The sequence below is a fragment of the Neovison vison genome, chromosome X, assembly GCF_020171115.1.
Source record: "Neovison vison isolate M4711 chromosome X, ASM_NN_V1, whole genome shotgun sequence".
NCBI classification, from domain to species: domain Eukaryota; kingdom Metazoa; phylum Chordata; class Mammalia; order Carnivora; family Mustelidae; genus Neogale; species Neogale vison.
This window is the reverse complement of record NC_058105.1, coordinates 68,733,666-68,747,413: the sequence shown is the minus strand read 5'-3', so window position 1 is coordinate 68,747,413 and position 13,748 is coordinate 68,733,666.

Below are 13,748 nucleotides of genomic sequence, written 5' to 3'. Positions count from 1 at the left end.
TTACCATAAATATGACATTCAAATGCAACAACACTTGCTGATTAGGAATCTGGTTACAATGACCAACCACTGTTTTGGATTGATGGCTTTAACCTGCATTAGGGACTGTCAGCAATCCAAAATAGTGGGTGTTAAAACTGTTTAAATTATAACACATCCAATTTGGACTTTTAGTTCCCAAGATTATCTGTGATTGTGATTACTGCTTTTAGTATTAAATACTTGCTGATTTGTGAATAAAGATCTTTAGGAATTGATTTTTTTAAAATGAAAGAAAAGGGGAGGGGAGATAAAATGGCGGAGAAGTAGGAGGTGCTGTTTCAACCTGTCCCCTAAAGCAAGCTGATTACCTGCCAAAGAACTCTGATCACCCATGAAATCAGCCTGAGATTAGAATTTTACACTTCTAGATCTCTATGGGGGCAGAAGACGCCAGTGGACAGGTAAAGTGGAGTGGGAACATCGGACTAATATTGGAAGATAAACAAAAGGGGGAGGGAGCCACCAGAAGCAACCCATTGGAAAGTAATACCCCAATACAAGAGTGCCCTGTGATTGGGGACCAGCATTAAGTTGGAGTCTGGCTGAAAGCACTCAAAAAGAGCAAAAGATCTTAAGGGGAAATTGGTGGAATTGGTCAGGGACAGGGACTTAAGCCCATGGACCCAGGACTGCCACCGCTAGCGAGGAATCAGAGAGCGCAGCAAAGAAACCAGGTCTTGGTCCCTGAGCTGCCTGTGCGCCTGAGAGCATCTGGGTGCTGGTGCCCGTCAGGTAGTCTGGGGTAGACACCATCCAGTGCTCTCTAGAACCACAGCCTTTTATGCTCTGCAGGTGTGCTGCGCGATAGGACCAGTGTCTGAGTTGCGCCCCACTCACTTCCCAGTGAGAGGTGCCAGCTGGTGCTCTCCAGGACCAGGAGATTCTGAACACACTCAGCCCAGGCCAGTGTGAAAATCTCAGTGTGCTATCTCTGCTTGGGACCTCTCTGGCGGTCTGGACCTGCCCTGACAGCCACAGCTAGTATTTCTCATGGTTTTGGGTACAAGCAGGAGTTCCCATGACCCCAGAGACCATGACTGGGGATGTACTCTGCCAGTGGCAGAGGGAGAATTTATGTGCTCTGGAGTACCCAGAGGGGAACAGACTGAGGCTTCTCTCTGAGATGGAGGTCTGGGTACAGTTTGCTTTCCTTTAAACCTCCAAAGAACCACTGAAAGCCACCAAGGGGAGAGAAAACAAATGACCAAACAAACCAAAAAAACCTCCAGAGAACAAAAGCCTGAAAAACCGGTTTCCTCAGAGCCCAGCCCCTTGATGGAGGTAGGAGGACTCAACTCTAGCAAGACTCCCAGAAAAAACATGTGGCAGGCCCCTCCCCCAGAAAGCCAGCAAAAACAAAAACAAAAACTAAAAACAAACAAACAAAAAAAAACCACACAAGAGGACAACCACCACTACTTCTTTTATTTTTAATTCGTTCCCACTTTTCTGGTTCTTTTCGTTGTTTTTATGTAACTTTTTAACCTATTTACCATCACAATATGTTCAGTACATCAAATTCCATAATAACCTTTTAACCTGAACTTTTTTGATACACACACCTGTGTTTTTCATTTGCTTTTCTGTTTTTCTATTTTATATTATTCTTTTTTAATATTCATATAGAGATAAGCTTCAAGGTAATCCCTTTTCCCCAATCAGTGTTACCCCTATATGTAAACCAGTTTTAATTATCTCAGTTGAATCCTTAAACAAAGATATCAAGATACATCCAGGAAGACTCAAAATAACCTTCCTTGCCCACACTGAGAATTTATAACCACCCTCCCATCTTTTTCTTCTGTCAGTGTTTCTGTGTACTTGTTTTTGTTCTGGTAGTATATAAATATTATACTTGGGGTTCATTTTGACGGGGTTCTTTTTATTTATTTTTTTCTCCTCGTGTCATCTACTTTTGTTGGTCATTTTCCTTGTTTGTTTTTGTTTGTATACTTTATAAATCTTACCTTTGGGGCCCATTTGGGCTGGGCCTTCTCTTTTATATTTTCTTTTTTTTTCTTTTTTTCCTGCCTCTCTCTCTCTCGCTTTCCTTTTTTTTTTTTTTTTTTTTTTTTTTGTTCTGTTTTTTTCATTCTTTTTGGTGGGGAATCTCAATTGCTCAGAAGCATTCCAGAGTGCAGCTTGCCTGCACCACGTTGATACATCCAGCTACACATCCCCTCAGCCATATCTCACCAAAATGACCAGGAAGAGGAATGCCCAACAGAGGAAAAATTCAGAGACTGAACCCTCTTCGTCAGAGCTTTTGGATATGGACATAAACAGTTATGTCAGAAAGGGAATTCAGGCTAACAATTATCCAGGCAATAGCTAGGTTGGAGAAAGCCTTTGGTGACAAGATGGAATTGATTAGGGCAGAAGTGAAAGCCATCAGAGATGACGTTAACAATGCTCTCAGTGAGCTCCAATAGAACCTAAATTCTCTAAAACCTAGGGTAACTGAGACAGAAGACAGAATTAGTGATCTGGAGGACAAACTGATAGAGAAAAAGGATCAGGAGGAAGCCTGGAATAAACAGGTTAGAAGCCATGAAAACAGAATTAGGGAAATAAATGACGCCATGAAACATTCCAACATCAGAATAATTGGAATCCCTGAGGGGGAAGAGAAAGAACAAAGACTAGAAGATATAGTTGAACAAATTCTCCATGAAAATTTTCCCAATTTGGAGAATGGAACCAGCGTTCGTGTACTAGAGGCAGAATGGTCTCGCCCCAAGATCACAGAATCTAGAAAGACCTCGAGACACATGATTGTGAAAATGATGAATCATAATTTTAGACAGGAGCTCTTGAAAGCAGCTAGGGGGAAGAGTATCCTTATGTACAGAGGAAAGCCTATCAGAATAACGTCAGACCTGTCCACAGAAGTCTGGCAAGCCAGAAAGGGCTTGCAAGATGTATTCAAGGCACTAACTGAGAAGAACATGCAACCAAGAATACTTTATCCAGCAAGACTCACATTCAAAATGGATGGAGCGATAAAGAGCTTTCAAGTCAGGAAAAGTTTAAAAAAGTATGTCAGCACCAAGCCGGCACTGCAAGAAACATTAAGGGGGGTTCTATAAAAGAGGAAAACACCCAAGAATATCATTGAACAGAAAATATATGGAGACAATCCATAGAAATACAGACTTCACAGGTAACACTACGTCAATAAAAACATATCTCTCAATATCACTCTCAAGGTGAATGGCCTAAATGCATCCATAAAATGGCACAGGGTTGCAGATTGGATAAAATGACAGTACCCATCCCTATGTTGTCTACAAGAGACCCATTTTGAACCTAAGGATACATCCAGACTGAAAACGAAGGGATGGAGAAGCATCTTTTATGCCAATTGGCCTCAAAAGAAGGATGGGGTAGTGATTCTCATATCAAATAAATTAGATTTTAAACTAAAGACTGTAGTCAGAGATACAGAAGGACACTACATAATTCTTAAAGGGTCTATCCACCAAGATGATCTAACAATTGTAAATATTTATGCCATCAATATGGACGCAGCCAACTACATAAGACAACTGTTAATCAAGATAAAGAGTCATACTGAGGGGCGCCTGGGTGGCTCAGTGGGTTAAGCCGCTGCCTTCGGCTCAGGTCATGGTCTCAGGGTCCTGGGATCGAGTCCCGCATCGGGCTCTCTGCTCAGCAGGGAGCCTGCTTCCCTCTCTCTCTCTCTGCCTGCCCCTCCGACTACTTGTGATTTCTCTCTGTCAAATAAACAAAATAAAATCTTAAAAAAAAAAAAGAGTCATACTGATATGAATAAATTAATAGTAGGAGACCATAACACGCCACTCTCAGCAATGGACAGATCATCCAAGCAGAAAATCAATAAAGAAACAAGAGCATTGAATGACACATTGGACCAGATGGACCTCATAGATACACACAGAACATTCCACCCTAAAACAACAGAATACTCATTCTTCTCGAGTGCAAATGGAACCTTCTCCAGAACAGACCACATAGTGGGTCACAAATCAGGGCTCAACTGATATCAAAAGATTGAGATTTCTCCCTGCATATTCTCAGACCACAGTGCTTTGAAGCTGCAGCTCAACCACAAGGAGAAGTTTGGAAGGAATTCAAACACCTGGACGCTAAAGACCACCTTGCTTAAGAATGCTTGGATCAACCAGGAAATCAAAGAAGAACATAAACAATTCATGGAAACCAATGAGAATGAAGACACTTTGGTCCAAAACCTATGGGATACAGCAAAGGCAGTCCTCAGGGGGAAATACATAGCCATCCAAGCCTCCCTCAGAAAAATTGAAAAATCCAGAATACACCAGCTGTCTCTACACCTTAAAGAACTGAAGAATCAAAAACAAATTAAGCCAATTCCAGACACAACAAGGGAAGATTAGAGCAGAGATCAATGAGATAGAAACTAGAGATCCAGTAGAAGGGATCAATGAAATTAAAGCTGGTTTTTTGAGAGAATCAATAAGATCGATAAACCATTGGCCAAACTAATCCAAAAGAAAAGAGAGAAGGCCCAAATTAATAAAATTATGAATGAAAAGGGAGAGATCACAACTAACACCAAGGAAATAGAAACAATCATCAGAAATTATCACCAACAGTTATATGCCAATAAGTTAAGCAACCTAGATGAAATGGATGCATTCCTGGAAAACTATAAACTTCCAAACTAAACCAGAAAGAAATTGACAACTTGAATAGACTGATATCCAGTAATGAGATTGAAGCAGTGATCAAAAACCTCCCAAAAAAACAAGCGCCCAGGACCTGAGAGATTCCCTTGAGAATTCTACCGAACTTTCAAAGAAGAAATAACACCAATTCTCCTGAAGCTGTTTCAAAAAACTGAAACAGAAGGAAAACTTCCAGACTCTTTATGAAGCCAGCATTACCCTTATCCCCAAACCAGGCAAAGACCCCACCAAAAAGGAGAATTTCAGACCAATATCCCTGATGACTATGGATGCTAATATTCTCAACAAGATCCTAGCTCATAGGATCTAGCAATACATTAAAAAGATTATCCACCATGACCAGGTGGGATTCATCCCTGGGTTGCAAGGATGGTTCAACATTCGCAAATCAATCAATGTGATAGAACAAATCAATAAGGGAAGAGAGAAGAACCACATTGTCCTCTCAATTGATGCAGAAAAAGCATTTGACAAGATACAGCATCCGTTCCTGATTAAAACGCTTCAAAGTATAGGGATAGAAGGAACATTTCTGAACTTCATAAAATCTATCTATGAAAAACCCACAGCAAATAAAATCCTCAATGGGAAAAAGCTGATAGCCTTCCCTTTGAGATCAGGAACATGACAAGGATGACCACTCTCACCACTCTTGTTCAACATAGTATTAGAAGTCCTAGGAACAGCAACAGCAACAAAAAGAGAAATAAAAAGTATTCAAATTGGCAATGAAGAAGTCAAACTCTCTCTCTTCGCAGATGACATGATACTTTATATGGAAACCCCAAAAGACTCTACCCTCAAGATACTAGAACTCGGGACGCCTGGGTGGCTCAGTTGGTTAAGCAGCTGCCTTCGGCTCAGGTCATGATCCCGGCGTCCTGGGATCGAGTCCCACATCGGGCTCCTTGCTCGGCAGGGAGCCTGCTTCTCCCTCTGCCTCTGCCTGCCTCTCTGTCTGCCTGTGCTCGCTCTCTCTCCCTCTCTCTCTGACAAATAAATAAATAAAATCTTTAAAAAAAAAAGATACTAGAACTCATACAGCAATTCAGTAATGTGGCAGGATACAAAATCAATGTACAGTAATCAGTTGCTTTCTTATACACTAACAATGAAAATACAGAAAGGGAAATGAGAGAATCAATTCCATTCACTATAGCACCAAGAACCATAAGATACCTGGGAATAAACCTAACCAAAGAGGTAAAGATTCTGTACTCGAGGAACTACAGAACACTCATGAAAGACATTTAACATTGTTAAAATGTCTATACTGCCTAGAGAAATCTATACTATATTTACCCCAATGATACAGATGTAGTGAAAAGAAGGGCCATCTGTACCCCAATGTTCATAGCAGCAATGGCCAGAGTCACCAAACTGTGGAAATAACCAAGATGCCCTTCAACGGACAAATAGTTAAAGAAGATGTGGTCCATATACACTATGGAGTATTACGCCTCCATCAGAAAGGATGAATACCCAACTTTTGTATCAACATGGATGGGACTGGAAGAGATTATTCTGAGTGAAAGTCAAGCAGAGAAAGTCAGTTATCATATGGTTTCACTTATTTGTGGAGCATAACAAATAACACAGAGGACGTGGGGAGATGGAGAGCAGAGGGGAGTTGGGGGGAAATTGGAGGGGAAGATGAACCATGAGAGACTATGGACTGTGGTAAACAATCTTAGGGTTTTGAAGGGGCAGGGGGTGGGAGGCTGGGTGAGTCTGGTAGTGGGTATTATGGAGGGCACATATTGCATCGAGCACTTGGTGTGGTACATAAACAATGAATTCTGGTACACTGAGAAGAAATTTTAAAAAAATAAATTTAAAAAAATAATAATAATAAATGAAAGAAAAAAAGGAAAAAGTAAATGGAGTCATAGAAGAAAAAGCCAATTTTGGATATGGTGACACCACCACTGTTTAGGGAGGTTTGATGTATGAAGACATAACATAAATTAGGAATCTGGTTGCGATGACCAATCACTGTTTTAGATTTATGGCTTGCATCTACATTAGGTACTATCAGCAATCCAAAATAGTGGGTGTTAAAACTGTTCAAATTATAACACACCTGATTTTGACTTTTAGTTCCCAAGATTATCTGTGACTGTGATTACTGCTTTTAGTATTAAATATCACTGCCAACAGTGAAAAGATCTGTGGACATAAAGTATAAAATTTACATTCATCTTTATCCACATTTCCCGGTGGAGCCCCTGGCCCTGAGAATGTTTAATACTTCCTACGATACAAGATACACCATGATGTGACTTCAACTGTTTTCTAGATACACTCTACCACAGAACAAAGTGATCCTCAAATTATTGTCACCCTGGATAATATTCTCTCTGGAAATGCTGTGAAAACCAAATGAAGGGACTAAACAAAATAAACAGTATACTCCACTCATTTTAAACCTATTATCTTGTTTCCATGAGGTTTTCCAGGTTACATAGGTCCAGTACTGGAGTGCATGAACTAATGTCAATTATTATTTTCCAATGTTGTTCAAAAATTAATAAGGCAAAATACTAGAACTCACTTGGCTTTCTTGCAAGACATAGTTATTCCTTCTTTTCCCTCTGGCCACTTGTCTGCAACTGAAAGTCTTATTTCTCTGAGCATATCATTCCAACTTACACTATGAACCAGAGAAGGCCTAAGAGAAGGTTTTAAAGGTAAGGTTAATATTGTCCCAGTTTTTTTTAAATTAACATATAACATATTATTTGCTTTAGGGGTACAGGTTTGTGAATCATCAGTCTTATACAATTCATAGCACTCACCATAGCACATACCCTCCCCAATGTCCATAACCCAGCCACCCTATCCCTCCCCCTACTTCCCATGTCCCAGTTTTTCTTAATCCCTTTTCCTATCCTCTCAGAGACTTATGAGCCTTCTATTCTCCAGCTTCTTCACCAACTTCTTTCAAAATATGATCTGTTCTTAAATTTTATCTTTTAATGCTAGAATGGTAAATAAATTTTATCTTGTGTAACAACTCTAAATTTTTAGTAGTAGCTACCTGAAATGCTATGTAAAGGATTATGGGAGTGTATCCAGTTGTTTTGAGTTATAGAAAGAATAGTGGGCTACTATAAGAATGAAAATCAACAATTCAATGGCTTAAACAAATACTCTCTTTCCTACATGACACCCCTAATGCAGAAAATTCAAGTCAGAGGGGCAACTCTATTTCTTAGTCATTCAGGGACTTGTTTTCTTACCAAGTAACTGTACTTTCATCTCATAGGGAATGATTGTCATCGTATGGTTGAAGGTAGCGTAGGTTGAAGGTAGTTATTACGTCTATGTTGCAGGTGGTGGAAGAGGTGAGAGGGTGGAAAGGTAATAATACACTAAGTCTTAAGAGCCAGGTCCAAAAATAGCACACATCACTTCCACCCACATTTCAATGGTTATAACAATCATCTTCATACATGGAAGTGCAAAGGAGGCTGGAAATTGTAGTCCAGCTGAGCAGCCACATGTCAAGCAAGAAGGGAAGATTGTATTTTTTCAGGCAATTAGCAGTCTCTTGGGACTAAGCCTACCAGAATTAAGTGCCAAAACTTTAATACTATCTGCCATAGGTTGGAAGAAAGAACCTGACGTGTGGTGTTTTTGTACCTATACCCAATATAACAGCAGTGCCTTGCCCATAGGTGATGCTCAACAAATATCTGGTAGGGAAATCAGAGGGGGAGATGAACATGAGAGACTATAGAAACTCTGAGAAACAAACTGAGGATTTGGGGGGGGGGAGGGTTAGCCTGGTGATGGGTATTAAGGAGGGCATGTATTGCATGGACCACTGGGTGTTATACACAAACAGTATTTCATGGAATACTACATCAAAAACTAAGATGTACTGTATGGTGACTAACATGATACAATAAAAAAATAGTCCCTGTTTTGTCACATATTAAAGATTCAAAGACTTGTCTCTAAATAATGGAATTTCAGACATCAGTTACCAAGAAGGGGAAATACAGGCTTGAGAAATAAGGCTTTCTTGTACCTTGGAAGTCATATATAGCTATACTATATAGCTATACTATATAGTTACTACAGCTATACTATATAGCTCTGCCTATATGAAAGGCTAGCTCTGTAAAAGTGAGATTATGGTGTTCCAGAGATATCAGGAAGTATCAGGAAATGGACAGGCAGAACTTGACAAGGTAAAGCTGTAAACACTAAGGTGAGAAAGAATCAGAATACAGACAAGGGTTATAAAGGCAACTAAATAGCATTGGTATCTGGTTAATCGGCCTATTAGATAAATGTGCACTCTCCTCCCTACCAAATTAACATGTTTTGGGACTCTAGGATATAGGAGCCCTTGCTTGATAACAGGGTCTTTCTATGGCCCGCTATTCTAAAGACTGCACTTAAGAATATAACTTCCCTTACAGGTTTATTTCCTCTAACACTGGCCATTCCTCCAGCATGCCTTATTCCAAAGATGCGCAGGTAAAAAACAAAACAAACAAACAAAACAAAACAATCAAAAAATAACCTAATAGAGCAAAAAGTGCCCAAGGATTGACATTCCAAAGAGGGAAATGAGCAGTTTCTGGTTGACTTAGCTTAATGATGATACTGACTGGAAGCATAATCATATTGATTATTCTATTTCTTATTTTCCACATGGTATATCTATTCACTGCTTAATCTAGGTGCTGTTTGTAGATCATCCAGACTGTCTTCTGGCCATTGCACTCTCCTTAGCAGTGTAGGGAAAGGATAAGAAATAAAAGGGAAGAAGTAAAGGGACTTCTGATTCCAGATTAGATATGGAAGGAAAGTCATGGTTAGGGCTTTGCTTTTACTTTTTCTTAGTCTTTCCAGAATAGCCAATGTTATGACTATTGTACCTTTGGGTACTGATAATCAACTTAGTGCCTAGTGGGGCTTGTTACTAGAGCTCTTTTCTGTGATCATTATAGAGTTCCAGCACTCTCTTTTGCTGAAAATGGCAGGATTTACTATTTATCACAAGTTTTCTCCAAAGCCAACTCCTCATCTATCATAATCAGTGGTAATTTCTATTTGGCAATAGTTCATTTAAGTCCCTTATCTCATGTCCTGTTTCTCAACCCTTAGGTGCCCGTGGCCAGAGCCCTTGTTCTAATGGGGCTTTTGAGTTCTAACCCAAAAATGCCAGTTGCTGTATCAAGAAATACGTAGTAGCTTTTAAAGAAGGTCTCCTCCATCAGATGTGGTTGAGCCAATATTAGTCAGTGGCACCTATATTCTTGATTCTCTTCCCTTTGAAGGCAATAGCTTAGTAATCAAGATAGTTAAAACCACTTCTGTATCTTTCACCACATCTTGGAGTTCAAGAATAACTTAATTCCCAGCTAAGCCCTATTCTTCCCAATGATTATTCAAGCAAGAAAGGGGTAACAGTGAGAAGATGGATTGGGGATAATAAAATGGTTTCATCCAAGGTGCTCTGACAACTACCTCTCTCATCGTCTTCTCTCATGGTCTTCTTACCTCCCTGCAGACTCGGGTTTCAACAACCATCCTATGTCCACACATCGAATACCACTGGTTGGTTATTAAGCCAGAGAATCCCTCCAGTTCTTCAGGCAGTAGCTCCTGAAGAGTACTCTAGCCAAATTACTGGATTCTCACCATGAGCAAGCCCAAGTAAGGGTTTTTTCAGACTGTTCTCAGTTCAATTCTTGTCTACCCCCAGGCACTTCTTGTCCTGTTTTATAGCGATACAGTAACAGTAAAAAAAAAATGGATATAAAAAGGGAGGTAACAATGAGGAAGTAGAGGGGAGAAGGAATTTGATAGTTTCAGCTGCCTAGGAGTAATAGAAGAAAATAGATTTTGCTTGCTTCAGACCCTACCTCTTTCTGAGCTAGAGGAGGTATGGGCTGGGATCAGAGGAAAGGGGATGGATAGAATATTTTGTCCTTCTCCAAGCTGTTCAGACTGCTTTGTTTTAGACACCAAATTTGAACCACAACCACCCCCACTCAACAGAGCAGGAGGCATCATTTGAAGGATCCTCTAGTGTCTGTAAGATCTAAGTTTATAATCATTTCCTAGGGGATCTTTAATAATCCATTTTTGTCCATGTCTTCAGGGCTAGAAATTTGTATCAATGCCAAAGAGTTCCTTCATGACCCCCTGACTTTCAATTCCAGGTTCAATCCTATTCCAAGACTGGAAGATTCACCTGAACTGGAGGTGCCTCATTCTCATGGTAATTTGAAGGTCATGGCATTTCTTTTCCATTTGGTCTATAACAGAATTTGCTAGGCAGACTCCTGCATCTGCTTCCAGTTGAAGTAGAATGTGAATCACACATGAAGAGATATAAAAAACATTCCAAGTTTCAAATCCTGTCCTTTGTAGACACATATTTTTCACAATCCTCTTACTTGAATAGTATCTCTCCCCTTGCAACAATGTTTTTACATATAGTAAAAATGGCAAGTTCTCCCTTACAGGTCCAAGAGGACCATACACATAAAAATAACTGTAAGATCATGGGCAAACTGTGGTTTCTCAAAGGCTTTTCGGCCCATTCTTTGATTGTACTTACATGCATCTTTGAATTTAAAACTGTCTACATTCCATGAGATAGGTACTGTCATCATCTCAGTCTTATTAATGAGGAAACAAAAGCAGAGATTTAATGACATCACAGCAAGTGGCAAAAGCAAAACAAACTCGGGCAATGATACCCAAGAATGCTGAACAATTACTATAATCATGCTTTTGGGTGTTCTGTAAGACTTTTTCCATGAACATGACATGAAGCACTCTGCTAAAGGTTAGTTATAATTAGGGAGAGCTATTCTCAAATATAAGCTATTCACCATCTAAACTCTTATAAAAATGTCCCCATTCTCATAAAAGAGGCTATAGGAATATATAGTGAGAAAAGGACTAATTTAGATGTCAAGTGATCTTAGATCTGGATTCACCTCAGCTATATTTATATTGTGACATTGAGCAAGTCATGTTTTCTGGACTTCAGGTACCTGGTCTTTCTTAACAAGTGTTTTTACATACACAAATTCTAATTACTCTGAGAATTACATTGCTAACACCCTCCTGCACAAAATACAATGGAATTTAACTGGAGTGAGGGAATAAAACCACTACACTATGAAGATGAGTGCAGCTGCAGTCACAAAAGAGCAGTTTCTTAACCTCCAGCATTATTGCCAAATGTCCAATGGGAATGGAAGGGCATAGTAGCTCACCATCATAAATGGATTCCACATCTCTTCCTCTATTCTAAAAACATAGATGGCATTCCAGGGACGTTTTCAGAATCATTGACTGTTTAAAAAAAAATTCTGAAAGAAAAAGGGGATGGAATTTACTCTAGGTCTGGGGAGATAGAGTTAATTGATTCTTGTCTATTAAAAAGTGAGGCCTCAAAAACCATCCTACCTCTAACGTTCCTCTTCATACAAAGGGCCAACAGACACATGAAAAAATGCTCAACATCACTCATCATCAGGGAAAAACAAATCAAAACCACCGTAAGACACCACCTCACACTGGTCAGCATAGCTAAAATGAAAAGCTCAAGAAAAAAACAGATGTTAGCGAGGGTACAGAAAAAGGGGAACCCTCTTACACTATTGGTAGGAATGCAAACTGGTGCTGCCATACCGGATAACAATATGGACGTTCCTCAAAATGTTAAAAATAGAATTCCCCTATGACCCAGGAATTGTACTACTAGGTATTTATCCAAAGGACACAGTGAGTCAAAAGGGCCCATTCACCCCAATGTTTATACCAGCATTGTCCACAATATCCAAGTGGAAAAAGCCCAGACATCCATTGGCAGATGGATTATATACACATATATGTATATATGTACACATACACATACACACACACACACACACACACAAATGGACTATTACTCAGCCACCAAAAAGAATGAAATCTTGCCATTTACAATGATGTGGATGGAATGGAAAATAGTATGCCCAATGAAATAAGTCAATCAGAGATAGACAATTCTGTAGTTTCACTCATATGTGTAATTTAAGAAAGAAAACAGATGAACACAGGGAAAGGATGAAAAAATTAGATGAAAACAGAGGGAGAGCGCCTGGGTGGCTCAGTTGTTTAGGAAACTGCCTTCTGCTCAGGTCACGATCCCAGAGTCCTGGGATCAAGTCCCATATAGGGCTCCTTGCTCAGTGGGGAGTCTGTGTCTCCCTCTGACCCTCTCCCCTCTCATGTTCTCTCTCTCACTGACTCACTCTCTCTGAAATAAAATCTTTTAAAAAATATAAAAGAAAACACACCTGAGTGGCTCAGTGGGTTAAGTCTCTGCCTTGGGCTCAGGTCATGATCTCAGGGTCCTGGGATCAAGCCCATCTGCTCTGCGGTGAGCCTGTTTCCCCCCATCTCTCTCTGCCTACTGGTCATCTATCAAATAAATATTTTTTAAAAAGAAAAAGGGGGGCACCTGGGTGGCTCAGTGGGTTAAGGCCTCTGCCTTCAGTCGAGCCCCACATCAGGCTCTCTGCTCAGCGGGGAGCCTGCTTCCTCCTCTCTGCCTACTTGTGATCTCTGTCAAATGAATAAATAAAATATTTAAAAATAAATAAATAAATAAATAAAAAGAAAAAGGAAAGAAAACAGAGAGGGAGGCATATCATAAGAGATTATAGGAAACAAACTGAGGGTTGCTGGAGGGGAGGTGGCAAGTGGGGGGATGGGGTAATTGGGTGATGGGCATTAAAGAGGGCATGTGATGTAATGAGCACTGGGTGTTGTATGCAACTGATGGATCACTAAATTCTACCTCTGAAACTAGTCATACAGTGTATGTTAATTAAATTGAATTTATTTTTTTAATTACCTCTATCCAAGATAAAGGTAATGCATACCTAAGTACGCATCAATAGAAAATTGGTAAGGAAGATGTGGTATATGTATACAATTGAATATTCTGAAGCAATAAAAATGATGAGA